Below are 13141 nucleotides of genomic sequence, written 5' to 3'. Positions count from 1 at the left end.
CCGCCGCCGTGAGGATGGTCTTACGGCAAAGCACATCCCGTGTGTGGATGCGAGACATGGAAAGCAGCCACCTGAAGAATTTGACTCGGGACGGCGCCCAGGACGACCAAAGGAAGGATGCCGACGGAGACTCCACCCCACCGAAGCGTGAGAGGGCGTAAACACCACGGGACGAGAGACCTCCACCGGGGGCAGTGCACAGAGCGGCGACTCGGGAGTCCGGTCCACTTGCTGGGGGGAATCATCCATCAGTAGTTGGACAGCAGCGCACTCCTCCACGGCCCTAGGGGTGAGCCGGGCCACCAGCAAGGCACGCACCCCCTGCCTACGTGCCGCCCACACCGAGGTCTCCGAGTAGGCCGCGTGGGTGTAGAGGGCAGGGAAGGCAACCCGGATCACCCCACAGGCGAGCCAGTCGTCGTGCCAGAACGAGGTCGCTCTCCCGTCCCCAACAGCGACCCTGGTGAGGGATCGGTAGACGGGCAGCAGACCTAGGAGGGCACCCCAATGCTCGCCTTGGAGGGGGGAGCAGCCGCGCCCTAGGAGGGCCCATCCATCCAGCTGGCCCCAAATCCAGGCGGCCCATCGGGACGGCACACCGGAGTGAAGGCGATGGAGCAGCTTGAGGAGGAGGCAATCGTTCTGGACTCCAAGCGCCCGGACTCCGAGCCCTCCCTCCGCCTTGGCCCGGCAGACGCGGTCCCAGGCGACGAGGCATTGAGCACCAGAAGCCCGGTCTGCAACATTCCACAGGAACGCCCGGCGTAGCCCGTCCAGCCTAGATATAACGGCCGGCGGAAGGCGCATGGCAGCCATGGCATAAGTGGGGATGGAGTCGAGGACTACGTTGATGAGCACCAAGCGTCCTGCCGGGGATAGCATCCTCGCCCGCCACCCCGCCAAGTATCGATCAACCTTGGCGAGCATGGGAGCAAAATCTTCGAGTTTGAGCTTGTCGCAGGAGAGCGGCAACCCCAAATAAGTTTGTGGGAAGGAGCCCACCGTGCACTCGAATGCAGCCACCATGGCCTCGAGCACCTCCGGGGCAACATGCATGGGGACGAGAGTGCTCTTGGTGAAGTTGATGACGAGGCCCGTCGCGAAGGCGAAGAGGTCAAGGATGCCACGCAGCCGAGTCGCCCCCTCCGGGCAGGCGCGCATTATGATCAGAGTGTCATCCGCGTACTGGAGCACCACAGGCGGCGCCCCCTCACATAGCGGATGTCGCAGAACCCCGTCCACCCGGATCATGCGCTGGAGCACGTCGGCGACCAGGAGGAACATGTATGGTGAGACAGGGTCCCCCTGCCGCAGCCCCTTGCGGACCGCGAACCACCTCCCAGGCACCCGATTCAGTAGGATGGCAGCCTTCGAGGACTTGAGAATGAGATCCATCCAATCACACCAAGCTGCCGGGAACCCCCGAACCTCCATGATCCGTCGAAGGCTGGGCCAGGCAATGGAGTCGAAGGCTTTGGCGAAGTCATGCTTGAACACCAGCGTCGCCCCCCCCCGCTTGTAGCAGCACTGCACGAGCTCCGCCGCATAAACGAAGTTCTCCGAGATGCTGCGCCCGGTCAGGAAGCCAGACTGGTCCGCGTCGATGAGGTCGCCAATCTGACGCTGGAGGCGCGAAGTCAGCCCTCGACAGAGGATTTTAACATCCCTGTTCTGAAGAGAGACGGGGCGAAAATCGCCAGGTGAAGGCACGCCCTCCTTCTTGGGGAGCAGAGCGATGAGGGCCCTGTTTATCCCGTCGAGGCACGCGGTGCCGCCATGCACCTCGTCGAAGAAGCGCTGAAGGTCTCCAGAAACCGCCGACCAGGCGGCCTGGTAGAAGGCGGGGCCAAGCCCGTCCGGGCCAGGGGCGCTAGTTCGGTCAAGCGCGAAGACCGCGGCGCGGATCTCCGCCCTGGAGAAGGGCGCCACCAGCGGCGCACCATCGACCGTAGGCGCGCCGGCGTACAGGGACGCCAGGTCGAACCCCCAGGAGGTGCGGGGGGCCCAGCCCAGCAGGTTGGAGTAGAACCGCCGCAGCGCCGCCTCCTTGGTGCTGTGATCAACCAGCTCAACGCCGTCGACCGCAAGCACCCGGATGGCGTTCCCCCGACGCCGCTAAGACGCCCGGGCATGGAAGTATCCAGTGTTCTCGTCACCTTCCGCAACGGCCCGGCACTTCCCCCGCTGTCGCCAGTAGGCGGCTTGCCGCGCCATAGAGCCAGCCGACGCAAGGCGGGCATCACTCCGTAGCTCGGATTCGGCCAGGGAAAGCCGCCGGTGCTCCTCCAGGTAATCTAACAGGTCAATCAAGAACTGGCAGTTGTTATCAAAAACAGGAATGAACTTGTGTTGTCGTTTCCAAACCTTGGCCGCAGACCTGAGACATTTCTTCTGGCGGGCAAGGCGAGTCGCAGCACAGGGAGAGCTAGGGGCGCGTGACCAGGACGGCAAAACCGCAGGGAGGAACAGAGGGTCCAGCAGCCAGGAGGTTTCGAAAAAGAAACGCCCCGCCGACGGGATGCGGGTAGAGACGGAGACAACCAGGGGGACGTGGTCAGAAGTGATTCTGGGGCGAGAAGCAAGCGTGGAGTCCCGGAAGAGGGAGTCCCAGGCTGCGTCGACAAAAGCCCGGTCGAGCCGGGCGAGAGTGGGAGGATCACGTTTATTAGACCAAGTGTACAAGCGATCAGTGAGAGGGAGTTCCAGCCATGCCAAGGCATTGATCATGGCGTTGAAAGTGGACGCGCGGCTGGCGTCAAAGCGTCAAAACGATCATTGTTCTTCTCCCTAGGCAGGCGGATGAGATTGAAGTCCCCCACGATCAGCCTTGCCCCATCAATGGCTGGCGACAAGGAGAGCATATCATCGACAAAGGTCGCAGTAAGAGAGTGGTCAGCCGGGGCATAGACGTTAGTTAGGGAGAAGGAGAGGTCGGAGACCGTGGAGGCAAGCTTAGTGGTAAGAGAAAAACACGACCGAGCGCAACTGACAAGGGACAGCTTACGGGGATCCCAAGCCGTGATCACTCCCCCTCGAGACCCATCGGCATCCTTAGTGACAAACTCAGAGAGATAGGGGGGGGAGGAAGGACCGAGCTTTGAACACATCAAGAGCCGCGAGCTTGGATTCTTGGAGACACACCACAGTGGGGGACGCGGACGAGATAGAGTTACGAACGAGATCACACTTATCAGGGTCCCCAAGGCCCTGAACATTCCAGAAAAAGAAAGACATGCATTGAACGCGACTAGCCATGGACACCAGCAGGCACCCAAGGGGGAATACAAACACACACGCTACAATGGGAGTAAGACACCACGTCACCCAACCTGACAGCGATAAGGGAAGAACGAAGAAGCAACAAGCCCCGGGCAACACAGTCGGGAGCGGAAACAACCAGGACTCTAATCATGAAGAGGAGCCGACACCGACGAAGACTTGACAGCAGCCGCCGCACGCAGCCCCGCGACGGACGCCGAGGGCAGAGGCCGCACCACCGCATCGTTGACATGGTCGCGCGCCGCCTTGTCCTGGAGACGGGAAGAGCACCCAATCAGGGCGTCCTTAAGAGCACGACGCTTGGCTGCCTTGTCCGCAATCAGAACGAACGCGCCCGTGTCAGCCAGAGCCAAACGCGTGCTGCGCCGCTCCGCCTTCTCCCCCAGCCCCGCAAGCCGCGAGCCCGCGCCAGGATCCGCTACATGGCTATCCATGCAAGGCAGGCCCACGCCCCCCGCGCCATGCAGGCTATGTCGTCGGGCAGCTCAGTGATTTGCACCGAGGAGGCAGAGCGAGGGGAGCCCCAGGCCACCACTGGGGGGCCGTCCTCCCCCACCCCACCGGCGAGCGCCCGGTGGGAGACGGCACCGGGAAGGGGAGGGGCGCCTAGGACCCGCAGGATGGAGTCAAGGGCATCGCCACAGCCCCGGCTGCCGAATCTGCCGACCGGGTGAAACGCCGGGGCCGCGATGTCGCCGTGACGGCGCCGCCCATCGGGCCGGTTGTGGGCGAAGGGGGGGAGCTGAATAAGGGCACGTACTCGCCGTTCGCGTCGAAGGAGCGAGACATGGGCCAGACCGCGGCAGGCTCGATGGAGATGGCGCGCGCCTCGAACGGCCCTCCCCACGGCCAAACGTCTCACGGGATGTTCCGTGTGCGCTCTAGCAGAACGACGACACGGATCGTGGCGAGCTCGTGACCGGAGAGGGCACGGGGGTCGATCTCCAGGACACGCCCGAACCCAGAGAAGGCCGCGGGGATGCAAGTCGGGGTCACGTACTCCGCAGGGAAGCCCGTGGCCGCCAATAGGGCGCACTACCGAGCGCGCTGCGGAACGCGCCCGTACAGCTCCTCGCGTTGACGAAAGTGTTAGGGGGCTCGATGGAGACGACGGCAAGACGGCGCGCGGCCTCGAGGTCTCCGGGAGGCATAAAAACATCCATGGCATCGGGGCGCTGGGATTCCGCCACAACGGACACCCCACTGCCCGAGGAAACCTCAGAGCCGGAGTAGGTGGAGAGGCGCGAAGAGCTATGCGGCGACGGCGGGTCGCGAGGAAGAAGCAGCTCTGGTGGCGGCGCAGGGGCCGCAGCGGCCAGGACGACCGGCTGCGGATGGCCGAGCTCAACCAGCGCATGGGGGGGGGGGAGACAGCGGTGGTGAGCGGACCACCGCGTTCAGCGAGATATCACGCGGCGACGACGGAGGGGAGCGGGCCCGCGAGCTGGACTCGCCCACCTCGAGGCGCCTCGGAGCGAGGGCCGATGGTAGAGGGTGACGAGCAGCGGAGGGGTAGCGGGTTTGGCGACGGGGGGGAGGTGGAGGGGTAGGGCGGAGCGGGGAAGCAGCACGGCTTGGCACGACGGATGGGCGAGGAGGGGCCACAGGATAAGAACGGGAGCGAGCGCGGTGGCCGGAGCGGCGGCAACGGCGGCAGCGCACCGGGTCCCGACAATCAACGACGAAGTGCCGCGTCGAGAGGCAGCGAAAACAGCCACGGAGAGAGAGCGGGGGGGGGGGGGGGGGGGGGGGGGGGAGGGCGCGACTGCGGGCGGGGGGCAGGGGCAGAAGGGGATAACAGCGCGAAGCGATATGGGCTCTTGTCCCCAGCCCCGGGAGCAGGAGAGGGCGAGTTAAGGCCGAGGGCCCCCACATCCAACGCGCCAATTAACGTGTCATATCTGGATAGGATGGGCGACGCGGCGCGGACCAGCTCCACCCCCCCCCCCCCCCCCCCCCCCCCCCCGCAGAGACAGCCGGGCTACTCGCTCCCCCCCCCCCCCAGCGACCGGATTAATGGAACCCAGCATGGCTTCAGCGGGGACGGGGCAATCCGGGGGCGAAACGTGGCACGCGATGGGACGGGGCAGAAGAGCGGGAAGGCATGACCTAGGTGGAGGCAAGCGGCTACGAGCCGAAAGGCTATGGCGGCGCCCATGCGCATTAACCGAGCGCTTGAAAGCGGCAGGTGGGGCGGACGCGTGGGACTCGAGGGCGATCGAAGCCAACGCGCGCGCCTCGGCCACCGACAGACACAGCTTGAGCTGCACCGCCGCCGACGCGCCGACGCGGGACTCGACCATGAGCTTGGCGACGGCCTCGCTAGCCACTTGGATGGAGAAAATCTGGGGCTCCGTCTGCACCGCCACAAGGCGAGCGGGGCGCACGCAGAAGAGGATCGAGGCAAGGGTGGATAGAGAGACAGCGGAAAGAGGAGGCCCCGTCGCGGGGACGACCACCCACACCATCCCGGGACTGAGAGGCGAGCCAGGACGAGGGTTGAAGACGACACTGCACCGAAGGGAGGAGAAAACACGGTCTTGAAAGGCTTTACCTGGACGAGGCACGACGCGGAAAGCTCTCCCCGAAGCGTGGGACTTCTTGCCGCTGTCAGAACCGCCAGGTCGACGGCCAAAAGCTGGAACAGACGGCGCGGTGGGCAGCAAGGGGTGGGTGGGTGGGTGGGTGGGGGGGGGGGGGGGTGAGTGGCGGCGGGCGGGGTTGAGGTGGGCGGGGCGGCGGTGGGGCGTCGGCGGGATCGCCTGGCCTATCGCCAGAGCTCACGCCCACCCCCTGCATGCAAATAATCTTCGTTGATCACTCTCGATGAACCACTTTAAATGCCAAGCTAGGGGACCGATGACTACAGATAAATCTGAGCTGTTTCTGTCTCGTTTCAATTTCTCATAACCTATAACGCGGCGGCTTAAACGTCCACATGGTGGCTTAAACGTCCACGCGACGTTAACCATAGATCAGGTTTAAGTCTATAGCCTTGCGTCGTTCCGACAGCATATGAGCTAAATAATATTAAATTCAGGCAAAGCGCATAAAGAAATCAAATTTGATGTCTAGCTCTTCTGCCAATCTTCAGACTGCTCGGTAGGAAAAAATATGGATACAACCAAATTGTTACCAACTATAATGTTATTCAGCATGTAGTAAACAAGGGAGCTTTTGGCGGAAAGCCGGAAACAAACTAGGGAAAAAAACAAACTAGGGAGAGGACTGGTTGACAAAATTTGAAGGAAGTTACAAACACTGATATGTGTATAGCTCTCAAGTCCTCAACTTAATATATTACTAGTACAACCATTTCCATCAAGATGAATGTGCTTAAGCCACAACGAATGCACTATCTTTAGGACAACATTTACATTTACACGTCATCAGGTCTGCAGTCTGAAACTCTGTCCTCATGCATGTTAGAACATTGGAACTCTCAAGTGTGAAACGCTGTCCTCATGTATGTTCATGGCATCAGTCTGAACATGGACCCTTCATATTCCAGTAGCAGCATCTGCTGCAGAGATATGACTCTCTGTAAAGCCATAATACAATTGCTTTGCTTCACAAACATCACCTCAGTTTCTCGATTTTGGCTACATTCCCAGAATCGTACGTTATGCATGCCATATGTTCTCAACAGATAAAAATAGTTGGTCACAACAAGTTCAGAGTTCAGACACTCTATGTAAACTGGGCCGGAACTGATCAGTAGTAATCAGCATATATATGGATTGCACATCGATGGAAGAAGCAGCCAGGGGATATACCTAGTACTGGTATTGACACATCATTGCATCTGTCTTGACTTGCAAAAGATGAAAGTACTTATTCTCCTTTATTTGAATCATATCATCTGGGCATAACATCAGAGTTGCCGCCTGTATATTAAATAGAGTCATAAAATCAATCAAAATTTCTTTTCTGGGTAGTAGATTCATGAAACGGAACTTAACTAATATGATTAATCACATAACTGAATCTAACATTGTTTTTTCCAGACTTGCTTTGAGAAATAAGTTCGTATCCCTTATGGAGAACTGTACATATCAGGAAGCTAGCTATTTCAGTAATCGGACTTTTCTCGAACTGGTAATAAACTTGATAGCAAGGTGCACTCAACATTTAGTACTATGTTAAATACTCCCTCCATTCACAAATATAAGATGCTTTAACTTTTTCTGATTCATATGTATATAGATACATCTTATTATGTTTGTTCACTTATTTCAGTCTTTATGTAGTCCATATTGAAATATCCAAAACATTTATTATAATTGCAAACGGAGGGAGTAATATTTTGAGAAAATGTGATAAGCACTGAAGAGAACCTTTGAGTGCTCGTAGAGCAAAACCTAGTAAAGTACTGCAATGATTGGGGGAAAGAAACATGCAGCCAATTTCATAAGAATGCCATCTTCTGCAAAATGATTCATCTTTCAGTTTCATACTTGTACACATGTTTCATACAGAACTGATATAGCTTACTTTTTTTTTCTCAAACACTTGCCTATAGCCTAAATTAATCAACAACGTCACCAAAGCTTCACTATCCTCAATATCAGTTAGTGCAAGGAAGATGCGAGCAATCGACATAGTATATATGAATAAAATGTTGATGAGATACAATAATGGAGAAATATTATCATTTGATCAAATGTACCCAAAAATATGTAACAAAATTCTTTTATGAAAAAAATTGTTGATGAGCTACAATAATGGAGAAATATTATTATTGGATCGAATATGTAACAAAATTCTTTTATAAAAAGGTATCACTATTGTTTTCCTTTTAATAAATTTTCTTTTCAAAACAATTATATCCTTCACAATGAATATTGTCCCGTTACAATATGTTCATATATTTTCTTTAGAAAAGGAGGATGCACCCCCGGCCTCTGCATCTGGACGATGCATACAGCAACTTTATTAATTATTAAGCACAAAAGACCTTACAAAGTGGTACATCAGTAAGCCTGAAGCCACCATCTAGGCAACATCTGTCGCTAATCCTACCCCCTTGATGTAGTGGTGCCGAATGTCCGAGCCTAATACCAAACAGACATCGCACCAAATCCTAACATCTAATTCCGGATGCCCCATCCTAGCCACATACCGGGACTGGGTCACACGCCGGTCCGGCGCACTCACCGAGGCTGCCGCCGCCTTCTTCCACCTATCCATCTCCAGAGCAGGTACTGACGCACAGACCTTACCAGGCCTGCCGTCGACGCCACCATGGCGCCAGACAGCTCGACCACCCTGCGCTCGTCCATCCAGCCGCATCCGTCGTGGATATGCAGCTGCACCATGCTGCCACCACTCGTCGTCAATGACGCGGTAGATACAACGCCGCACCACCTGGCAACCTCCACACCATCGCCGCTGCTGGAGCTACTCGGATCCCACCATCCACAACATCTCTCCCCCGAACAGCAGTTCCTCCCAAAACGGCGCCTCCATGGAGGATACGACGCGCATGACGCCGCCGCCGCCCAATCCAGACTGAATTTTGGACTTTCGTCCGGGAGGGGTTCGGGGGTGGATAGGGGGGACCTCGGCTTCGCCTCCAGGAAGGGTAACGGCGTCAAGTGACGTCGCCGATGCCGGGCCGAACACGCCAACCAAAGTTTCCTCCGGTCCCCATCTTATGCCACCAAACCTTCGTGTACTCCGGATCCGGCAAGCCACGATCCGAAACCTGCGAAGATGAAAGAGCCATGGGGCTCAATCCACCAGAAAGGAGGATCGAGAAGAACTCCTTGTAGATCTCCAGACGCCGAATCCAACGATCCGACGTGGCCAGCGACGATCATCACCACCCCGCGGCGGCCTACGGAGTTCGAAGAAAAGATCCAGATGGATCCGATCTGGATCCGGCGGCACCTGCGACCACCGGTCAGGCCAACGCAGCCACCACCTCACGACACGCAGGTCGCCACCGCCGCGCCGCGCACGACGCCGATGGGAGACCCGCCCGCAGCGCCGCCGGACCCCATGTTCGCCCGGCGTTCCTCTGGATCCCGCTGTCCCGCGCCAGCCAAGACGGAGAGCAGGTACAATATGTTCATATATTATCATATATGTTGACCCCCGTTACAATATGTTCATATATGATAAAATAGAAAACTTTTCAATGTGAAGGCTCCGGCAAACAAGAAAGACTCTCAGCTCTACCAAAAGGATTTAGTAGCCTAAACCTTCAAGGTAGAATATAGGAGCTTTGTTTTGCGAAGATGTAAAGATACCAAGCATATAGCTGGTCACGTATATAACGAGACAGAAAAATGCTAATGCATAATGCAACCGTCTTTGCTGGTGACAAGAATGCGTACCAATTTCCTCGTCGAAGAGGCTGTCTTACTTCTGTCAGCTCTGGGCAATCAAGAATACACACGGACTCTACCTGAGCAACTGCTACTGAACCACCTATGGATCTGAGGATTGAACAGTGTGCTATTTTCAATTCCTTCAATGCTGGAGTACCCCCCAGCTGACGAATGTCGATGGACTGCATGCTTTGACATGCTTCCAAGTTGAAGCTCTTGAGGGAGGATGGTAATGTTAGTACCATCTGTGTATTTAACTTAGGACAGTTTTCAATATCCAGCTTCTGCAAACAAGAAAAACCATGGAGCTTATCACCTGGCAAGGACGTCAGCTCCTCACCATTCCAAATCCGAATTTCCTTCACAACAGGTAGATAAGCAGGCGTCAGGAATTCATCAAGGCTCAACAATTTCGTGCAGCTGGTAATATATAGAAAATCAAGGGATGAGAATGCTCCAATGTTGTTGCTGCTGCTTGCTTCAGAGACCCCAACTGATACAAGAGAGGCGCATCGGTTCATTTTTAGATACTTAAGGGATGGTAAATTGCTACTCCAGACTTCCAAGGGAATATATGTTAACCATTCGCAAAATATTTCCAAGTGGGCGAGGAAATTGAGGTTCTGAAAGGACCTCACAAATTGATTCGTGAAATACCCAACGTTCTGTAGGTAAATCCTTCTAAGAGAAGTGGGGAAGGCTACAAAACTTTGCCAATTGATTTTAGGACAATCTGTGATCTTCAAAATTTCAAGCCGGTGAAGATTGTCTGCCTGGTCTGGATCACATATGTACGGGCCAAAAAATGATACACTCTGAATATTCATGCATTCATGAAAGTCCAGGAAACTTAACCTTGGCAGGAGGTTAGGACGAAGCCAACTAGGACAAGATTCACCTCCATAACGCCTTATTCTCAATTGTTGGAGATTCCAGTGAGGCAACACTTCAATCTGCTTCTCCATCATTTGTATCGCCTGATCACCAGTCCATTCTATCCAGAGTGTATTAGAGTGATCCTTGTTATAACTAAAGCGCTTTGATTTTATTTTTTGTAAGCTGATGGCATCACTGAAGCCTTCAGGGAAACTCTGAAACACACAATCCTTAGCTTCTATAGCCTTGAGAAGGTGTAGATGACAAACCGATGAAGGAAGGGTGCTGAAAGTAGGACTTCCGAGTAAACAAAGGTACCGTAGATGCTTCAAGTTGCCCATGCTCTCAGGTAACTGCCTTACTCTGGACAGCCTAAAACTCAGTACACGGACTTTAGGGAGATTCCTGAACCAACAGTCAATCACGGGATAAAAATCGTTTGCACTTTTGTACAATTCATTGCACACCAGGGATCGCAATTTTTTCTTGTTGCATAACCTCTTCAACTCTGAACAGCCAACATTTTCATTAGTGAATACTGACAGATGACGAACATTTGAAGGGATTTTATCAAGATCGCTTGCGTGTTTTATGATGAAGCATTCATACATTGAGACCAGCTGTGCCGTATCATGCATCAAATCATGAATAACATACTTATCACTCTCTTGAGTTACTCTCCGTGTGTACTTGTTATTTTGTTCAGCTGCTCTCTGAAAGAATGATCCTTTTACAAGCTCATCAAAACACAAGGATGCCTCTTGAGGTTCCACATATCCTTGTGCTATCCAAATATCTGATAAAAACATTTTATCAAATTGGTGATCTTTGGGATACATTGCACAAATTGAGAAGCACTTCTTCAATAATGGTGGTAGGTACATATAACTCAATCTAAGGGCTGGCAAAATGTCAGCCACATCTTGTTCTAATTGCCACAACTCACTTGTCAATATAGATTCCCAATGTGTTGTGCTTAGGTCCCTTTGCAACAAGCGTCCAAGAGTTTTGGCAGCCAAGGGAGAACCCTTCAACTTAGGAAGTATGTCTTTTCCAATGCACTCCAACTCTAGGTCGTTGCAACTCCTATTGGATCCGAATGCACAAAATTTGAAGAACTCCCAGAAAATAGCATCTTGCAAGCCCTCCAACTCAAAGCTCTTCATGCCAGTGCTGACTAGATTAGCAACCTCAAAAAATCTAGTGGTGACCAAAATCATACTTCCTTGAAGAGCATTTCTCAAAGGTACGCAAAATTTGTCCCACTCCGCGCCACCATTTCTCAATGCATCACCCCACATGTCATCAAGGACAAGTAACAACTTCTTAGATTCCACAGAATGAGCCAGTTTTCTCACGTGGTTATTCAGATTATCAAATGTTGTATCTTGTTCCATCTGCTCCAGAATCTCTTTAATTAACCTCTTTATGTCGAAATCATCAGAAACACAAGTCCAAATTATGCAGTCAAAGTGCTCCTTCACTTTTGCATCATCGCAGATTTGTTGTGCAATAGTTGTTTTTCCGACACCCCCCATACCAAATATGGGAAGCACACACAAATCAGTCGCTCTGGCTTCATTCTCGGTCCTCCCTCTCTTGCTTGTATGTACTCCTAACTTTTGAACCAAGTGTTTCAGTTCTTTTTCACGGCCAAATATTTGTGGCACCTCAGAAAAAGCACTTATTTCTGGCCTGATTGATTTGTCAAACTTCAATGGTGCTTTATGCAATCTCAAATCCTTCGATTGATAATGGATGTGATCTAGGTTACCCTGGATTTCCTTCACTTTGTTGAAGTGGTCACAATTGTTGATACTTTTGAAGAACTCTAGAAAGGCAGCATGCATGTGTTCTTCACCTGAATTCTTGCTCTCCTCAAGCTTCAACTTGAGTGCATAATATTTGAACTCATCAAGAAAGTCCTCAGCATCATAAACTGCATCCTTGATGTGCGGGAGAAGCTCGGCTGCTGGTTTCTTATGGCTCTGCCACTCAACACGCTCAATAAGGTCAAGCATCTTGGGCATAGTTGTCTGGAGCTTCCAAATGTCGTTTTCCAAATGACGTAATTGCTCCCTTTCAGCCAGAATCTGGTGTTGCACAACTGAATTGCCTTCACCCAGCAGCTGACGTCGGGCCGCTACGATGCATGGCGTGACCCAGCCAAAAAAATCCCGACATGCATTGATGTGTGCAAATACACCAGCAACTGCCTTGAATGTTTCCATAAACAGCCCGAGGACTGCTGTGATGAATACAAACAAAATTAAGATTAATTGTGAAGAGTTTGATGAGTACAATATTGAAACCTACTACTCCATCCGTCACATAATATAAGAACTTTTCAAGCAGTAGCAATTATCTCAAGTGAGGATAGATGCAATATGAACAGATTGTACCTTCACTCTCTTGCTGGACTATGGTTTGTACAAACTGTTCTCTGTTAGAATGAGTCCGACCCAGGGATTTTATTCTGCCGAGAGAAGGTCAACTGCACTAGTTGTCTGACATGCCTTCTGCAATGACCTGGTGGTTGCCCTTGTAGCCACCTAGTTAAAAGAATTTGATGCTAACTAGTATAAGACTTAGAGCAATATGAAGTTAGATTTAACATTTAAGTGAATGGCCGAGATTAGAGAGTTCAAAAA

General features: G+C 53.1%; 1 pseudogene; it reads right to left on the bottom strand.

Moving 5' to 3' along the window:
- Nucleotides 1–9206: 9206 nt before the first annotated feature.
- LOC147963382 (putative disease resistance protein RGA1) lies at nucleotides 9207–12721 on the bottom strand (annotated as a pseudogene).
- Nucleotides 12722–13141: the final 420 nt, after the last annotated feature.

The sequence above is a fragment of the Triticum urartu genome, chromosome 6A (genome assembly GCF_056163025.1).
Source record: "Triticum urartu cultivar PI428250 chromosome 6A, HENAU_Tu73, whole genome shotgun sequence".
NCBI classification, from domain to species: Eukaryota; Viridiplantae; Streptophyta; class Magnoliopsida; order Poales; family Poaceae; genus Triticum; species Triticum urartu.
Note: the sequence above shows the minus strand (reverse complement) of the source record. Positions and strands in the feature narration are given on the sequence as shown.